The sequence below is a fragment of the Myotis lucifugus genome, unplaced genomic scaffold, assembly GCF_000147115.1.
Source record: "Myotis lucifugus unplaced genomic scaffold, Myoluc2.0 scaffold_2, whole genome shotgun sequence".
NCBI lineage: Eukaryota > Metazoa > Chordata > Mammalia > Chiroptera > Vespertilionidae > Myotis > Myotis lucifugus.
Genome location: NW_005871050.1, coordinates 15,260,657 through 15,280,074, shown reverse-complemented (window position 1 = coordinate 15,280,074; position 19,418 = coordinate 15,260,657).

Below are 19,418 nucleotides of genomic sequence, written 5' to 3'. Positions count from 1 at the left end.
ACACTTTTGACTACAGTGATAGATGAGACATAATACAGTTTAAGAATATATTTTCTATTGTGGAGTGAAAAAAATTGGTATAAATCTGTATTATAGCATGGTCACATTTATAGAATTTTTATGTACACATATTAGCATAGATACTTAGATAATGTTTTGAAGGAAATTTTCAAAATATTAATCACAAATATCTTTGGGTTGAGAGATTTGGGGAATTTGTTTCTCTGTAATATTTTGATTGTTTAATTGTTATTAATAGAAGCATTTATAATGTTTACAGTCAGAGGAAACAATAAAGCTATTTATTTTTTGAAAAAACAGGAATTTTCATCGTTTAGACAACGACTCACCACAACTAGTAGACAATTTCAAAAGTCTCTCTGTAGCTTAAATACCCACTCCATCTTGTGACATAGATGGATGATGTGTTCACAGTTCTCCTCAGTCACTATACTAAGTTTCTCCAATTAAGAATCCCACTTAGATAATAATACTATACTGTAAACTAAAACATCTGTTAAGAGAGTAGATTAAATGTTGTGTCCTTACCACTATACAATAGTTTTTTTTGTGTGTGTGTTTTGTTATTGTTGTTTTAAAGAATCAGTAACTAAGCTAATTGGTTGGAAAAGAAGGTATTTCTTTTGCTTTATTCAAACCATTTTTGTAACATTTCAACTGTTTCCAATTAGTCATCTCAGATTTCTCACATATTTGTTTCCTAAAACACAGAGATTCTGTCGCTCATTATTTACTAATGAATAGATAGAAAATAATGGCATTGAATATATAAAATAATCAGTGAATTTACTGATTTTTTTTCTATTTTTGGCCAATTGAAGTGGTGTCACATGAAAATAGCTTATAGTCCATCTCTGACTTTAACAAATGTTTTTGGTGTAGGAAGAAATTGGAAATGTATAATCAGGCTCTGCCTTAAGGAATGAGACTGAACTTAGTAAAATTTCCTTATTCTGAGCTATACATTAAGAACATTATGAGTACAAATAAGGTTAAAATAAATATAAATAAAATAAATATTTAGCCCTGCCCAGTGTGGCTGAGTTGGTTGGGCATCATCCCAGGCACTGAGAGGTTGCTAGTTCAATTCCAGGTCAGGGCACATGCCTGGATTTCAGCCTCAATCCCTGGTAGAAGGCGTGCAGGAGGGAGCCGGTCAATGTTTTCCTCTGACATCAATGCTTCTGTCTCTCCCTCTGCCTTCCTCTCTCTCTCTGAAAATCAATTTTAAAAAATCTTTTAAAAATAAACAAGTACTTAACCATTGTTGAAATAAATTGATAAAAGAGCAAAAAGAGTAAATTTATTTGAAAATGTGACTCAAATCGTCCCTGTGACTTTTAAATACTGTGAGACAAAATGTGAAGATTTCCTAATCCTCTTATGCAAGTTTATCTGTGAAACTGCATGCTTACTCATGGTGCTCTCAGATAAGTGAATTTAAAGACATATGTTAGAAGGTGGGCAGGAGAATGGATTTGGACTCATAAAAATTCTGTCTCAAGATGGAATCTGATGAGATGCTATTTACATAAGTGCTTCCTGGTGCTTATTTGAATCTTTACTTGGAGAAGGGTGGGAATTTAAGGACAAACTCCAAGTGCATGAGAGTTAGAAGCTAGTCTGCAGGAGGCTAGCAGAAGGATTAGGACTGAGGCAAAGGTAGTTTCCAGATGGGACTACTCAGTATGAATGAATCTGCTACTTTTATCAAACAAAACCAGGTTGGAGATTTTGTATGTCTTTCTGGGGGGATTAGTGAGTAGAGATGGCTAAGAAGATTCCTACTTTTCCATTTAATAACTTTCATATTTAAAGATTCAAATTGAATATTGAATTGTGTTTGATATCCTTTGGAGTTTTCCTTGGCTTTGAATTTTACTAAGGTTAGGAAGAGCTTAAAACTATTTCCTCTTTTCTATCAGCTAAGAGTCAGTGCTTCTTCTTTCTTCAAATATCCTCAACTATTCTCTGATCAGAAATTAAACTAAGCAATAAATGCAGCATAAATGAACTAATATGGAAACATTTTATCAAAATAGCTGGGTAAGAAATGATTATACATTACATTGATAGCAACACAATTTTCCTTCTGAATAAGTCATTTTAGTTTGGCCTTGCAAAGATAGTAAGTTTTGAAATATCCAGAGAGCAATTAATAGGACTTTCTAGTTAACCAAATTTGAGGTGATTTTAAACTTTGAAGAGAGGAGGCAAAGCATGTAAAAAAGCTCATTATAGATAGTTCCTGAACACTACTGAGCATTTGCCCAGGCTTAGTGCTAACATGCACTTTTGCAAAACTGTAGTAAAAAAAAACTGTAGTCAAAATAGAAATAGTGATATTTAATATTTTGAAAAATCAAAACTGTGATATTTTATATAAGTAATCATTTAATACTGAACCTCCAAATGACTTGTGTTCCAAAAATTTGTTTGTAGTACAATAGTTAGTTTCTATGGCAAAATGAGTTTGGGGTTTTGGTTCCAATGTTATAATTGTTTGATGCTTAGGTTTCTAAGCTGTAACCAACAATATACTTATAGCAATGTCTATTTATAGCAATATTTCAACAATATCTAAAGGCCAGTGTGATATATTTCTATGGGTAAAGCCAGTCTACATTGCAATTTAGGATATCATAAATGCTTGTGGCCAATTCTGAGGATAACAAATAGCTCAGCCAGACTAGTGTCATGTTTTCTGTAAGACAGTGTTAGAAAAAAACTGGACATATAGAATTGGGTGAAATTTTGGAGTCTTAAAGCTTAGACCAATAGATTTGTTCATGAATTCATCTTCTAAACAAAAATCCAAACTATACATGTCAGTCAAAAACATTCTTCAGATTTCTGTAAACAACAGGGAACAACTGCGCATATCTTCCAAATATATTGGATAAATAAGTGAGAGACTGCATGGAGGGCACAGAAACATCTGGATTAGAATGATGGTAGAGATTATGACATCAGAGACAGAATGATAACACTAGACTATAAACTTCAGACCAGGATTTTGTGCATCATTTCACTACCAAAACCCAGTATCCAGTACAGTGTTCAGAAAATAATCTATGCAAAAATGAACTTGAGGACTGATTTGATTTGAGACTTGTCCAATGAAGAGGTGGAGAAGAGAGGATTAAAAAGTTCTGAGCCAGAATGACTTTGATTCAGTTGGCAATTTGTGTCTCATTTCTGAAGATGCCTCCTACTAGGGAATATAGAATGATCTAACTGTGGCCCTTGGTTGAGAGTGACACCCACAACTAACCCCCATGAAAAAAATTAGGTTATCATATTGAGCTTTCATTTGGGGAACCTGGCACTCTCTTCATAACTCTTGATATTCTCATATACTGACATAATACATTACTGTTTTTGTTTCTGTAAAACAAATATAAGATTATATAAAGTAGTTTAGAGCTGTGTCTCTATGATAATATATACAGAACTTCAAATTAGCTGGTTATTTTAATAAATTGCACATAAAATTCAATAATGTGGAATATGTAGGATGGGATAGACCAAACATTCAAGCAGATCATTAAAATTTGGTTAAAAATTAACAGGTGCTACAGCATTAAACACAATGCAGATATCTCTATTTGGAACTATTCATATAAATAAGCAAATTAGAAAGTTTTAGTGTCCTTTATATGCTATAATAGAAAAGAAAATAAGATTCCCAAACTTTCAAGTGGAACATTTTTAATGGTAGAATCTATAAAATATTCAATTTGTGTCTCTGACATCTTCTTTTATTTTACTTAATTAAATATGCTTATAAACATTTATATATCTTATATTTTTGTAGCTGCAAATGCAAAAAATATTCTAAGTTGCTAGAACAGTTAGGACATTTTACTATCTCACTTAAGAAATATGAAACTTAATATCTAAAATATAAGAGAAACTTGTGCAACTCAGCATCAAAAACAAAACAAACAACCCAATTTAAAAATGGGCAGAGTACATAACTTGACATTTATCCAGAGAAGATATTCAGATGGCCAACAAATATATGAAAAGATGCTCAACATCACTAATCATAAGGGAAATGCAAGTAAAATCACAGTGAGATATCACTTCATGCTTGTTAGAATGGCTATTATCAAAAAGTCAACAAATAACAAGTGTTGACAAGGATGTGAAGAACTCTCATGCACTGTCATTGGAATTGTACCATATATTGGTACAGCCACTATGGAAAACAGTATAGAGATTCTTTAAAAAATTAAAAACAGAACTACCATGCAACCCAGCAATTCCACTTTGGATGAATGAAAGGGGAAAGGAGAATAGAGGTACAAACTTCATGAATAAGCTAAGAAGGTGTAGTATACAGCACAGGAATATAGTCAATAATATTGTAATAACGTTGTACAATGACAGATGACTACTAGACTTATTGTGGTGATCACATCATAAGATACATAAATGTCAAATCACTATGTTGTACAACTGAAACTAACATAATGTTGTATGACAGCTATACTCTAATAAACATTTTAAAAGAAAAGAAATATGAAACTCTGAGATGTCAAACAAAATAATTAAACACACACACACACACACACACACACACACACATATATATATGCCTAAGTGACTGTTACGAACGGATGACCAGACAACCGGGCGACCGGCCAGTAGCTATGATGCACACTGACCACCAGGAGGCAGACACTCAATGCAGGAGCTTCCCCCTGGTGGTCAGTGTACTCCCACAGCCAACCTCTTGTAGTCCCTCAGGAGGCAGACACTCAATGCAGGAGCTTCCCCCTGGTGGTCAGTGTACTCCCACAGCCAACCTCTTGTAGTCCCTCCTCCTGGCCAGCCGGCCCCGATCTGCCCCAATAGCCGGCCAGGCCAAGGTACTCCATCCATGCATGAATTCGTGCACTGGGCCTCTAGAGATAATATAAATAGATACAGAAAAAGCATTTGATAACATCCAGCACCTATTTATGATAAAAGCTCTCAGCAAAGTGGGAATAGAGAAACTATACCTCAATGTAATAAAGGCCATATATGACAAACCTACACCCAACATCATACTCAAAAACTGCAAGCATTCCCCTTAAGATTGGGAGTAAGAAAGGATGTTTGCTTTCACCACTAGTATTCAACATAGTACTGGAAATTCTAGTCATAGCAATCAGGAAATCAGAAGAAGTAAAAGTCATCCAAATTGGAAAGAGTGAAGTAAAACTCATTATTTGCAGAAGACATGATAGTGTGTATAGAAAACCCTAAAGATTATACCAAAAAACTACTGGAACTGATAATTAAATTCAGTAAAGTAGCAGGACATAAAATAAATATCCAGAAATCAGTTGCATTTTTATATACCAATAATGAACCATCAGAAAGGGAAACAACAACAACAACAAACCACCAAAAAACATTCACAATTGCTTCAAAAAGTGTAAAATACTTAGGAATAAATTTAAACAAGGATGTAAAAGACCTGTACTCAGAAAATTATAAGACACTGAAGAAAGAAATTAAAGAAAATATAAGTGGAAACATATACTGTGTATATGGATAGGAAGAATTAACATCATTAAAATGTACATACTACCCAAAGCAATCTACAGATCCAACACAATTCCTATCAAGTTACCAATTGTGTATTTCACAGAACTAGAATAAATATTTCGAAAGTTTATATGGAACCACGAAAGACCCTGAAAAAGCACAACAATATTGAGAAAGAAGAACAAATTTGGATGAATCATTGTAACTGATATCAAATTATACTACAAGGTCATCATAATTAAGACAGCATGGTACTAGCATAAAAAAAGACATATAGATCAATGGAACAGAATAGAGAGCCCAGAAATAAACCCATGCCTTTATTGACAATTTCTATTTGACAAAGGAGGCAAAAGCATACAATGGGGTAAAGATAGTCTATTCAATAAATGGTGTTGGGAAAATTGGACAGATACACAAATTAGAATAAACTTAAAATGGATTAAAGACTTAAATGTTAGACTCTAAACCATAAAAATCTTAAAAGAAAACATAGGTGCCGGGGCTGACCAGCAGACCCTCAGCGATGGACGAATGGGTTACTCCAACACAACGTTTGCTGTGAAAGAGAGGACTAAGGGACTCCCTGGCTAAAGGACCCAGACAGCTTCAATTGCCTGCTTCATTAGGCTTTTATTGTAGCAGCAGTTTGAGATAAAGTTTATCTTTTAGATACAATCAGTAGAGTAAGTAATATTGGGAGGACACATGTGTTTGTAGAGTCCTTTAAGCAAGGGCACCCAAAAATTAAGCATAAGGATTCCAGTAAACACTCAGGGGTCTGCACGTGCACAGACTTATTTGGAAAGGTCAAGAAATAATTAGGGGCTCCACCTTTGGCACTCCCCTAAGTTGGAATTTTGATAAACGGGGTGGGTGGCCTTCCACACACTTCCCTTTTCTCGGAATTTCCTCCTTACAAACTTTCCAACCAAGTCTCATGCTTCTCAACACATAGGCAGTAAAGTCTCAGATATTTCTTGTAGCAATACTTTTTTTTTCTGATTCATCTCCTTGGGCAAAGGAAATAAAAGAAAAAATAAACAAATGGAACTACATCAAACTAAAAAGTTTTTGCACAGCAAAGGAAACCATCAACAAAATGAAAAGACAACCCACTGAATGGGAGAACATATTCGATGACACATCTGATAAAGGGTTAATATCCAAAAATTATAAATAACTTATAAAACTCAACACCCAAAAAACTAACACTCCAATTTAAAAATGGGCAAAGGACCTGAATAGGCACTTCTCCAAAGAGGACATACAGATGGCCAATAGACATATGATTAGATGCTCCAAGTCACTAATAATCAGAGAAATGCAAATTAAAACCACAATGTGATATCACCTCACATGTGATAGAATGGCTGTCATCAATAAATCAACAAACAACACGTGTTGGCAAGGATGTGGAGAAAAGGGAACCCTTGTGCACTGTTGGTAGGAATACAGATTGGTGCAATCACTGAGGAAAGCAGTATTTAGTTACCTCAAAAATTTAAAAATGGAACTGCCTTATGACCCAGCAATTCCACTTTGGAGAATATATCTGAAGAACCCTGGAACACTAATTCAAAAGATTATATGCACCCCTATGTTCAATTTACAATAGCCAGGATTTGGAAGCAGCCCAAGTGTCCATCAGTAGATGAGTAGATAAAACATCTATGGTACATTTACACATTTACACTATGGATTACTACTAAGCCTTAAAAAGGAAGGCAATTGTAACAGCATGGATGGATCTAGAGCAGCGGTTCTCAACCTGTGGGTCACGACGCCTTTGAGAGTCCAACGACCCTTTCACAGGGGTCACCTAAGACCATCAGAAAACACAATATAATTACATATTGTTTTTGTGATTAATCACTATGCTTTAATTATGTTCAATTTGTAACAATGAAAATACATCCTGCATATAAGATATTTACATTATGATTCAAAACAGTAGCAAAATTACAGTTATGAAGTAGCAATAAAAATAATTTTATGGTTGGGGGTCACCACAACATGAGGAACTGTATTAAAGGGTCGTGGCATTAGGAAGGTTGAGAACCAAGAGAATATTATGTTAAGTGAAATGAGCCAGTCAGAGAAAGATAAATAACATATGATTTCACTGATATGTTGAATTTAATGAACACACTGAACTAACAAGCTAAATAGAGACAAATTCCTAGATAGAAAGAAAGCAGATAACTCTGGTGTGGGGGGTGTTGGAGGATGGAGGGATTGAGAAAAAAGAGAGAGAGAGAGAGCTCATGGACATTGACAACAGTTTGGTGATTGTAGGGGCACAAGAGGGTTAGGTGAAGGTGGAAGTGGATATGGGTCAATTGTGATGGAAAAAATAAAGAAAAAAGTTTTAATATGCCAAGGTTTGGTTAATTAAGAGATTGTATAATGTCATCAAGGATCCAAGTTGGTTTCTTCTATTCTGCCAGTCTTAGCAATTTGGTTACTTGTGTTTGCAAAATGGTTGCAACATTTTGTGTTCCAGGCATCACATTTTTATTTATTTATTTTCACAAATCCTTTTTTTGTGAGAAAGTAAACCTATACACAAAGTCTACTCTCACATTTCTCTGGGAAGAAAAATGGGATTGCCTTGATTGGCTTAGACTAATCACTGTGTGTTCCATGAGACTGGAGAGAGCAGATCCCTGAAGCATTGGATCAGACAATAAATAGCTGAAAAAATTAGGATATGGGTAGCAAGGAATAAGGAGAGAATGGTTACTGAGTAGGCAAACAATAGGCTAACTAGTAGTGCATGTGATTGCAAGTTGTTTTATGTTTTCGGATGTTTTGTGTAGCCATTGGTTTTAATTTTTTTTTTTGTTTTGTTAATCATTCTCCCCATAGATTTTTTAGAGAGAGTGGAAGGGAGGGAGAGAGAGAGAGAGAGAGAGAGAGAGAGAGAGATCAATGTGAGGGAGAAACATTAATTCATTGCCTCCCACATGCACCATGACCTGAGCCAGGGATGGAATCTGCAACCCAGGTATGTGCTCTTGACTGGAATCAAACCCCAGACCCTTTGGTGAAGAGGGGGCAACACTCTAACCACTGAGAAACACTGGCTAGGGCCCATTGTTTCTATTTTTAAAGAAAGGACTGGAGTCAGCATAGTATTTATATTGGTATGGGTATACTAGTATGTTAAAGACTTCAGCCACAAGTTATTAAGCAGAGTACCTAAGCCCAAGAAAAAACGTAGGTAGACATCTTTACATATCTTAAGAGGAATCCTCCATTTTAATGAATGTAAATTGCTGATATTTAGAATTCATGATGGATGACATGGAGTGGTTTCCATAACTTAATCTTAGTGATAATATCTGTCAACTCCATTGGGCATTTTTTTAGGTGTATAAACTATTAACAGACACGGCTCAAACATCTAATTTACAAAAATATAGTACAAGAATGCAGGTCTCTTTGACTCTCAAGCATTTACTGCACTTACTTCACTGATTGACCAAGGGCTTTCTGAATATCTAATACATATTGCTATTTCAGTAGCATTTGAGCTTTTATAGAGGGGGCCACTCTGTATGAAAGAGCAACAGCTGCGGAAATCTAACACCAGCAAGCAAAAAACCACTACAGTAACAGAGCCCAGGAAGAGTCCTTTCTCCAGCAAAGTTCTTTGGCAGGCTACAGAATTAACTAGTGGGAATGAGTCATCAATAGACGTTGGTGAAAAAAGTAATTGGCACAGATAGATTTTCTTTTATCTTTTCCCTTTTTTTCCTTTTTAGTAGATTCACTCATTATCTTTTCATAACCATAATGGTGCAGTGACAGGCATATCTGCTTTATTAATGCTTTTTTTCACACCTGAAGTGTCAAGATCATCACAAATAAATTTCTGTTATTCCCAGAAAAAAAATGTAGAAAAAATAGAAAGCAAAGATTTCAAATGAATGTCTGAATGACATGGAGATCTTATACTTTTAATCTTAAACAATAGTAATATGATTATTACAACATAAGTAGCACTACCAATGTATTTAAAATTGACAGGTGCAGGAAAAAAATCTTATATATGTTTTAAAGCAACAATAATAAAAATATCTCTCATTTAATTTTTTTTCTGTAAGACATCGAACTTATAAATTTTATTTACTTAAAATTATTAATAAAATTTTGCTTCATGAATAGATATTAGCTCTAAATTGTCTTTTTATTTTATACATCATTTAACATCACTTGCCAAGTCAAAGAAGCTGGCCTTTTTATAGATGAACATGCATTCTTTTTTGGGTTTTGACAGCCATTGAAACGCCAGCCCCTGAAGTTTCTATGGGGATGATGCTTATTTATAGATCCAAAATTTGCAGCATCAGTTCTTACATCCTAGAATAACCAATGTTCATATTATGCAGAATGTCTGAGAAATAGTTTTTTTGTTATCTTTCATCAGCAATCTGAAAATTTCCAAGGTAGTTTTAGTGGGCTGTATTCTAGGAGCCCATTACTTAAACAAGATATCTGTGAAGCCATGCTGTTTAGAAAAACAAAGGAAAATAAGATAGATAACTAGCTTTTTTCACTTAGCATAATACTCTCCAGGTCCAACCCTATTGTCTCAAAAAGTAAGATTTCCTTCTTTTTCACAGCCCAGTAGTGTTCCATTGAGGAAATATACTACAGCTTTTGTATGCACTCATTCACTGATGGGCACTTGGGCTGCTTCCACACTTTTGCTATTGTAAATAATGCTGCAATGAATATAGGGGTGTATATATTATTTCAAATTAGTGCTTCAGGTTTCTCCAGGTATATTCCCAGAAGTGGAATAGCTGGGTATGACTCAATTCCATTTTTTAACTTTTGAAATAAACTCCATACTGCTTCCCATCAACCATCTGCATCCACATCAACAGTGCAGGAAGGTGAAAAAGGTGAAGGGATTAAGCAAAGAAAAAAATTCACAGACAACAGTACCATGATTACCAGAAGGGAAGAGAGGATTCGGGGAGGTAGAAGAGGGTAAAGCAAAGATGAATGGTGATGGAAGGAGACTTGATTTGGGGTAGTGAATACAGAGTGCAATATAGAGTTGATATATTATTCACCTGAAACCTATATAATTTTATTAACCAATGTTGCCCCAATAAATTCAATTAAAAACAAAAAAAATAATATAGATAACTAAAGGCAAACAAACAATGTTTAGGTAAACATAACTGAGTTTTTAATGTATAAATTGTTGGAACTAGTTTAAATGTGAAACATGTTGGCAAGATCTCTATCTCGTGAAATTTATAGAGCAGCAAATATACTGAAACCTATTTTTTAAATGAATCTATACTTGAATAATAAATGATTTCAGGACAAATAAGTCAGTATAGAGCATTATGATTTGAAACTTAGTTAATAAAAGGCTCTCAAGAAATGGCACTGGCTGAAAATCCACATAGCCCATTTTGTTAATATTTCCAATATTTAGATTTATGTTACTGATAAAGGCTATGAACTAACAACACATCATATCTTTTGGAACAGCTATGTATAAAAAGGAATATGGACCAAATGAACTATGACTCAGACTTAATATCATAAGCAAGACCTTGATTTCATACATTAAATCACACATAAAAATCTATGCATTGTCCAATAGCCATGCCCTGCTTTAAATGACTAGATGGAGTCTGCCCAAATTCAAAGAATAACTCACTGTCACTCAAATGCTAATTTACCTCAGTTTTGATAGCAGAAAATAAACAAAGTGATGAATGCATTAGGAGGATTACATTGGATTTTGAAACACGTGCAGTTGATTTTAAAAGGCAGGTGAACTGGTTTTCATTTGGCTGTGGGTTTCTGTACTCTGCTTAGCTTGAGCCTGAGGTTAATTGTTAATCCCTTTACAATTAGCTCTTTTTTTATAATGTATTGGACACTTTGGTTAATTTTGAATGTGTCTAAATGATATCCCACATTTGCACTAACTCCTTTTGGTAATTTGTAGATAGAGGTAGCTATTTGCAAATATTTGGGTATCTGCAAATAGGGCATAAAGAATAATTTAAATAAATAGTGAAAAGTATAGAGATACAAATTAAATGACAGGTTCTTGTATGGGAGAAAACAATCACAGTCAACAACTAGAAGGATCAGCACTTTTTAATGGGTTCCCTTCTTTGGCTCTATGGAGAAAGAGTATTACAGTCAGATATCACCAGCATTAAAATCATTACCCAGTATATGGGCAGATGGCCGGCCGATAATTGTTTATAGGGACAGATGGCAGTTCCTTGTACCCTCTTTCTAGTTTCTGTGTTTTTAAAGCTCAGCAGTTGCAATGTGAAGCCTTCATAGGATCATAAAATACAAACCACTTTAAATAACTTTGAACCAAAATTTTGGCTGATGTGCTTAAAAGAGACAGTCACAGTTTGAAATAAGCTGCATAGAGATGCTAGGTATGGCTCTGCAGGTTACAGTTTATAGGAAAAGCAGGCTAATTTCAGCTAGGTCTACACACAGACACACAAACTGGCATCAATAAAATATAGAATTGAATCTAGTCAAGTATTTTTACCCTAAACTGGACAAAGGCAAAATTTTAGTAAATACTCAATAATCAATCACCAGCATGTGTTGAGCACTTGGCTAGTATTCAAGAGAGCTACAAAAGAAGTACCAGGCCTTGTCTACACCTTAGTTAGCTGACAATCTAATTGGGGACTGAAATAGTACGTAGAGAAGCGGTTCTCAACCTGTGGGTCGCGACCCCTTTGGCGGTCGAACGACCCTTTCACAGGGGTCGCCTAAGACCATCCTGCATATCAGATATTTACATTATGATTCATAACAGTAGCAACATTACAGTTATGAAGTAGCAACGAAAATAATTTTATGGTTGGATCACAACATGAGGAACTGTATTTAAAGGGCCAGAAGGTTGAGAACCACTGACCTAGAGAGAGATCATTTAAATACAAGGCAGAGGATGCTAAATACATTTATGTAACCCATACAATAAAGCTAGAGACAATCAAATAGAGTGATGATTGTGGACATAAGCACTTACTAGGGGTAGGTAGGCATATACTGGCAAGGAAAGGATCAGTGATGGTTTGCATGTGGAGAGAATGGTATAAGCCAGCGGTTCTCAACCTGTGGGTCGCGACCCCTTTGTAGATCAAATGACCCTTTCACAGGGGTCGCCTAAGACCATCCTGCATATCAGATATTTACATTACGATTCATAACAGTAGCAAAATTACAGTTATGAAGTAGCAATGATAATAATTTTACAGTTGGGGTCACAATCTGAGGAACTGTATTTAAAGGGCCAGAAGGTTGAGAACCACTGGTATAAGCAAAGACAGGCAGAGAAGCATAGACGTCACCTAAAACCCTATATTCTTCTTTATTGCACAGTATTTCTCCTAGTTCAGGCCCCTTTTATAATATGGCAAGGGTAAACAATATGCCTCTTTGATTAATATAAAATAATAATATAAAAGAATTATAGCTCAGCCTGAATATGTGGGAACTTGAATTCTGGGCTACATATTTCAGACGTTGTCCTTTAAATAACTGGGAGTGCCACTGAAGGTTTTTGAGAAAATATGATGTGTACAAATGTTGTTTTCAAGAAGGTTTTGGGAGATAACCAAGATGGCGGCATAGATAAACACCGGAGACTGCTGCCGCAAACAACCACTTCAAAAATACAACTAAAAGACGGAACAGACATCACCCAGAACCACAGGAAAGCTGGCTGAGGAGAGACTCTTCAACTAGAAGGAAAGAGAACAGCATACCGAAGCTCAGAAGAGGCGCAGTGTGGAAAATATAAAGGTACCGAGGTGCGCGAGCAAAGCGGGCTGGTGGCTGAGGGCGCGGTTGTCGTTTTCAATCAGGAGGGAGTCTCAGACTCTGGGCACCAGATCCGTGCGAGTCTCTAGGGACTCAGACTCAGACGGGAGAAGCCCGATTGTCCGGCATCAGTTGGAATCTGAGGGCAGCTTTCTCTCCGAGGTTTGCAGCGGCGGCCGGGGTTCTGAGAAGCAGAGCCTCTGGGAACGGGACTGAGAGCAGCCATAACTGCTGCCTCTGCCCGCACTGTTGATCCCGCCCCGCCCAAGCCCTGCGCAGAGCCATTTGCTGGATCGCCTCAGGCAAAGGCTAGATTAGCACCTCCCCAGAGGACAGAAGTTTTCCACACAGCTGATTCTCACAGCCAGTCAGCCTGGTGGTCAAATCCCTCTAGTATTAACTACAACAATCAGGGCTTAACTACAACAAGACTGCGCACAAAGACCACTAGGGGGTGTACCAAGAAAGCGTAAAAAATGCGGAGACAAAGAAACAGGACAAAACTATCAAGCGAGGATATTGAGTTCAGAACCACACTTTTGAGGTCTCTCAAGAGGCTTCTAGAGTCTGTCGATAAACTTGATGAGATGTACAGGAAATCTATTGAGACCCTCGATGGTGTGATAAAGGACCATCTAGAAAGTAAGCATACACTGACTGAAATAAAGAATATTATACAGACTCCCAACAGCAGACCAGAGGAGGGCAAGAATCAAGTCAAAGATTTGAAATGAGAAGAAGCAAGAAACACCCAACCAGAAAAGCAAAATGAAAAAAGAACCCAAAAATATGAAGAAGAAGGTTTTGTTTGGTAGGGTTTTGTGAAGTAGATTGGAAAGGTTAAGACCAAATATAACCCATGTAGAAAATTATTGCCATACTTAAGACTAATGATGATAAAAATCTCTAAAATAGGGTAGAAACCATGGGCAAAGAAGAAAGGTGATAGCCACTGTGAAGGAGGAGTCAACATAATGTGATGATAGGCTACATGTGAACAGACAAAATGAAGGGCAAGAGTCAGATGAAATGTTTACAGTTCCAGTGATTAGAAAAATAATTTTTTCTTTACAGTAATATAAATCACAAAGACAGAGAGGAGAAGGGGGGAGTCGCATTTGAGTTTATGTTTGATATGCTATTTGATATTTTAGGGTGATGTGCAAAAGTCAGGTGGAGATGATTTGTTTAAGAAGGTATAGAGGTAAAAATTACAGCTTTAGTTACTAGGAGTAATAGTTGAAATGGTAAAAGTGGATGAGATCAGAACATATGTTAACTTTTTATCCCTGTGCATATATGTGCATGCATGCATATGCATGCCTGTGTGTGTGTATTTGGTGGTATCTGCAGCTGAAAGCTTATATATGCATTTTCTTAGTGAGGATAAAAGTTTACTTATTTTTTAAATTTTATTATTCTATTGTAAATAATGGCATAATGTCTGCAGGAAAAGCATTCACTTGACTGGATGTTACATTCAGAAGAGGCTGCCAAAAACAAACAACAACAAACCATAGCAAATAAAAATATATGTGTATGCTTGCCTCAGCAGAAAAATGTAGTTTTGATTCAACTGAAAATTTTTTCTGCATTTCAAATGAAGCAAATGCAATAGTAGTGTTATATCAAGGGGTTTATTTTCCCTAAATGGTTCTTACCAGGGACTAAGATAAGAAACTAAAGTGATTTTGGTTTGATTCTTATTCATTTTCATCACAGTTTAATTATATTTCAAATCCCCAGAATCCCTGACATATATCAAATTCAGGGTATATAAACCTCCCCCTTAAAAAAAATCACAGACAGATTTTATTTACTCTAAGCTTTGGGACTAAACACATTGGAGGAAAAATAGCTTTATAGCACTGCAGCTTCTTGATATGGAGTTTGATGCTGCTCTTTGTTCACTGGGCCCTAACCCAAAATGATAGCAGTGCTTGAACTGGAGGAGGGAGGAAGAGATATAATGGGCTCTGTGTTATTTTATTTAAATATAATCATTATTTAGAGTTTGAAGAGGCACTAGACATCATGTATTTCAATCTCTACATTGTATATGTTCTAAGCAAACATACGCAAAGTTATATTTGACTAGGAGACCAGGGCGCGATTCAAAATCACACTGCGCCGCCCACCCTCGGGTCTGGCTCTGCCTCCCTCTCCAGCCCTTGAAGCAGCTGGGGCTGCTGCCTATCAGGCCCTCCCCCAGTGCAGGCATGTGGAGGCCCCTGCTGCCCCACCCTGAGGCTCCAAGGACAACCTCCATTATGGCGTCCCAGTTAATTTGCATATATATAGAATATATATATATATATATATATATATATATATATATATATATATAATTATTATTCAAAGTGATTGAGAATTACAGTTCTATAAGTTAGCCCACTCTATTTTCAGAAGACTAAGCAGGATAAAATTCTTGACTATATTGAGCTGAAATCAGTACTATGAGTTATGAGTGATGGCATAACCTTACAGAGAGACAAAAAATATTAGACAGTTTTGTGCTTTTTCAGTTGTCATTAATTTGGTTTGTCACTTATCTGTGCCCTCTTACCAATCAGTGCTTACTGCTATAATAGACTCGCCTAACAATCAGTTAATAGGGATGGTGAGGAGGTGCATGGACAGTAGTAGACTGTGAACTCTTTGAGTGCAGGGATTACAAGTTACTACTCATTGTCACCCCATAGATAGCAGCTAGTACAGTGTCTGGCACATAGTAAAGTGCTCAGTAAATGTTTTTTTGTTGTTATTGTTGTTTTGTTTGTTTTTTGTTAATCTTCACCCAAGGATATTTTTCCATTGATTTGTTTTTTAAAAAGAGAGTGGAAGGGAGGGGGAGAGGCACAGAGAGAGAAATATCAATGTGAAAGAGACACATTAACTGTTTGCTTCCTGCATACACCCTGACCAAGGCCAGGGATCGAGCCTGTAACCATGGTATCAGAATCCAACCTGGGACCCTTCAGTTTGTGGGCCTATGCTCTATTCGCTGAGCCAAAGGTGCTAGGGCATAGTAAATGTTTAATGAAAGGAGGAAGAAAGGAGAGGAGGAAAAAATAAATATATAGGAGAGTGATTCATATTATTTTTGCCAATTGTGATGTTTAATATTAATTGAGTGCAGTGTGTCTTGGTTGACACACTGTACATATTTATAAAATGTATATATGTATATTATGCATATATACATTTTATAAATTTACTGGAATTCTTCATATAAGATTTTTAATCTAAACTTATCTCAATATTTTGTATGCAGAGTTGTATTTTTCTTTGAATGACAGGACTTTGTGTTAATAAAAGACTCTCTTGAAATGCCTCAAACTCACTGATGGGGTCCTAACACTGAATCATACTGCCATCATTCTACCTAAACACATCTAATCCTAAATGTAATGACAGGAGGGCGTTGTAAGAAGCCCTAACATCCCATCATCGCTATGAACCTTTAAGGGATTACTCTGATGTTATAAAAAGAATCATACAAACAAACAAGCAAACACAAACATCAAAGCCCTCTGTTACAGTATAGCTGCATTATTTAGAAATTGAAGCATGAAGATGTAATCAATGAGTAATGAACAAGCTAAAATATTGTTCCTTATTTTCAGTTTCCTAAAAATGATCTGAAGGAATATGGGGAAACTTTAGTTGGGTGGTGGAACTCTGACATATCTTTGCACAGATGGAGACTTGATAAGGAGGGTAAGGAAGTTAACCCTTACATAATTATCATGGCTGCCTTGATTTTCATTTTGACTTGGGATTCATTGTTATATATAAATTTTAAGATTGTATAAATGCTTATTAAATTTTTATCTTGATACTATTTGACATCCTGACAAAGTAACTTTAAGTCTGTTGGAGAACCAGATTAGCAGTCAAAAGAAGTTATTATAAGTCCCTATTTGCTATGTGTCAGCCAGAATAGTAGAAAGAGGTATCTCAGGACATTGTGCTAGTGAGAAAAATCAACCAGGAAGCCAGCAACTTTTAGAAAGTTTTAAAATTTAGTACATAGACTGCCCAGCCGGCATGGCTCAGTGGTTTAGCATCTATGAACCAGGAAGTCACGGTTCGATTCCCAGTCAGGGGGAGTGCAGGAGGCAGCCCATCAATGATTCTCTCTCATCATTGATATTTCTATCTCTCCCTCTCTTCCTCTATGAAATCAATAAAATTATATTTAAAATAAAATAAAATTGAATATAAAGGGAATAGGGCAGTCTCTTTCTAGCAAATACTTTAGAGTTACATAAAATGATAAGGATATTAGTATATTGGGAAGGGTATTAGGAATAATCAAGGTGTTGGAATAGATTCAGGTGGATGTGCAGGTAAAGAAAATGCAAAACAAAACAAAATAAACAAAAAATAGAGTTTTATTGGAGCAAGAATGTTAAGGAAAACTATGCATTGTAATATTCAATTATGCCAAGTACAACATGACTGTTCCAAATACACACATACTCCCTTTTATACATATATTTATACATTAGCTCCCTCCTTTCTCATTTATACACATGTGCACCTACACTCTCATCAACTCAGCCATACTAAAAAGTCTGCATGTATACATGCATAGGTATGTGTGTGTGACAAATATATTTGAAATCACTTCTGAGAAGAAAACTCATTTTAAAAAGTCTAATTTAAACCTGGCCGATATGACTCAGTTGGTAGGAGTGTCATTTCACACACCAAAAGGTTGTGGGTTTGATCCCCTATTGTGACACATGCAAGAGACAAATGATCAATATTTCTCTCTCACCCTCTCTCTTTCCCTTCCTCTCTCTAAAATCATTAAAAAAAATGTCTAGCCCTGACTGGTTTGGCTCAGTGGATAGAGCGTCGGCCTGTGGACTGAAGGGTCCCAGGTTCGAATCCAGTCAAGAGCATGTACCTTGGTTGCCGGCGGGCACATCCCCAGTAGGGGGTGTGCAGGAGGCAGCTGATTGATGTTTCTCTCTCATCGATTTATCTAACTATCTATCACTCTCCCTTCCTCTCTGTAAAAAATCAATAAAATATATTTTAAAAAAAGGTCTAATTCAGTCAACTGGTGGGATACCTTTTTTTGTGTATGTGCACAAAGAATTACAGTACTTATTGTGTACCAGGCACACTTTCATAAATGATCTCATTTAATCCTCACATCAATTCTATGAAGTAGATACTATTATGATGACTTTTCATTTAAGAGATGAACAAACATCATTGCATCTTTGTTTTTATCTTTGAGTGAGGTTCTTTTCTGCCTTCCTCATACTTCAGTTACTGTAATAGTAATTCTTGTTTAAGATGCTCTTTGGGGTTCACCCTAGGTGGTTTGCCTCAGTGGATAGGTGGATAGAGCATTGGCCTGCGTACTGAAGGGTCCCAGGTTCAATTCCAGTCAAGGGCACATGCCTGGGTTACTGACTTGATCCCAAGTAGGGAGCGTGCAGGAGGCAGCTGATCAATGATTCTCTCTCATCATTGATGTTTCTATCTCTCTCTCCTCATCCTTCCTCTCTGAAATCAATAAAAATATATGTATTTTTAAAAAGATGCCCATTGGGGTCTTCTTGGTAAAGAGGCCTACCAGTCAAAAGAAATGGGGTAAATCTAGTCATTAGGAAACCTTATCTTATTGCCTTTCACAAGTACTATTTTATTCCCATCAAGTGTTCTCAAAAGTAACATTCACGTCCTACTTTAGTGACATAGAATAGAACCTGCCCATTTATCTTTCCTCTTTCTCCTTTCAAGAGTGTAGAGCATATAAAAGATGCCCTCTCCTGTTTTTCTGTGCAGCTGGTGTAGCATACATCTTTGCACATTGAAGCAAATAGGTTAAGATATATTTCACCGTATAGTAACTTGTTTTTCTACCCGGCACATCTCAAACTGTCATCTTAGCAATTAGCCCTTCCTTAGATAATTCTCATGGGTTTTAAGGAGGTAGTTGAACCCTACTAACATCAATGCTCATAGTAAGGTAGAAGATGATC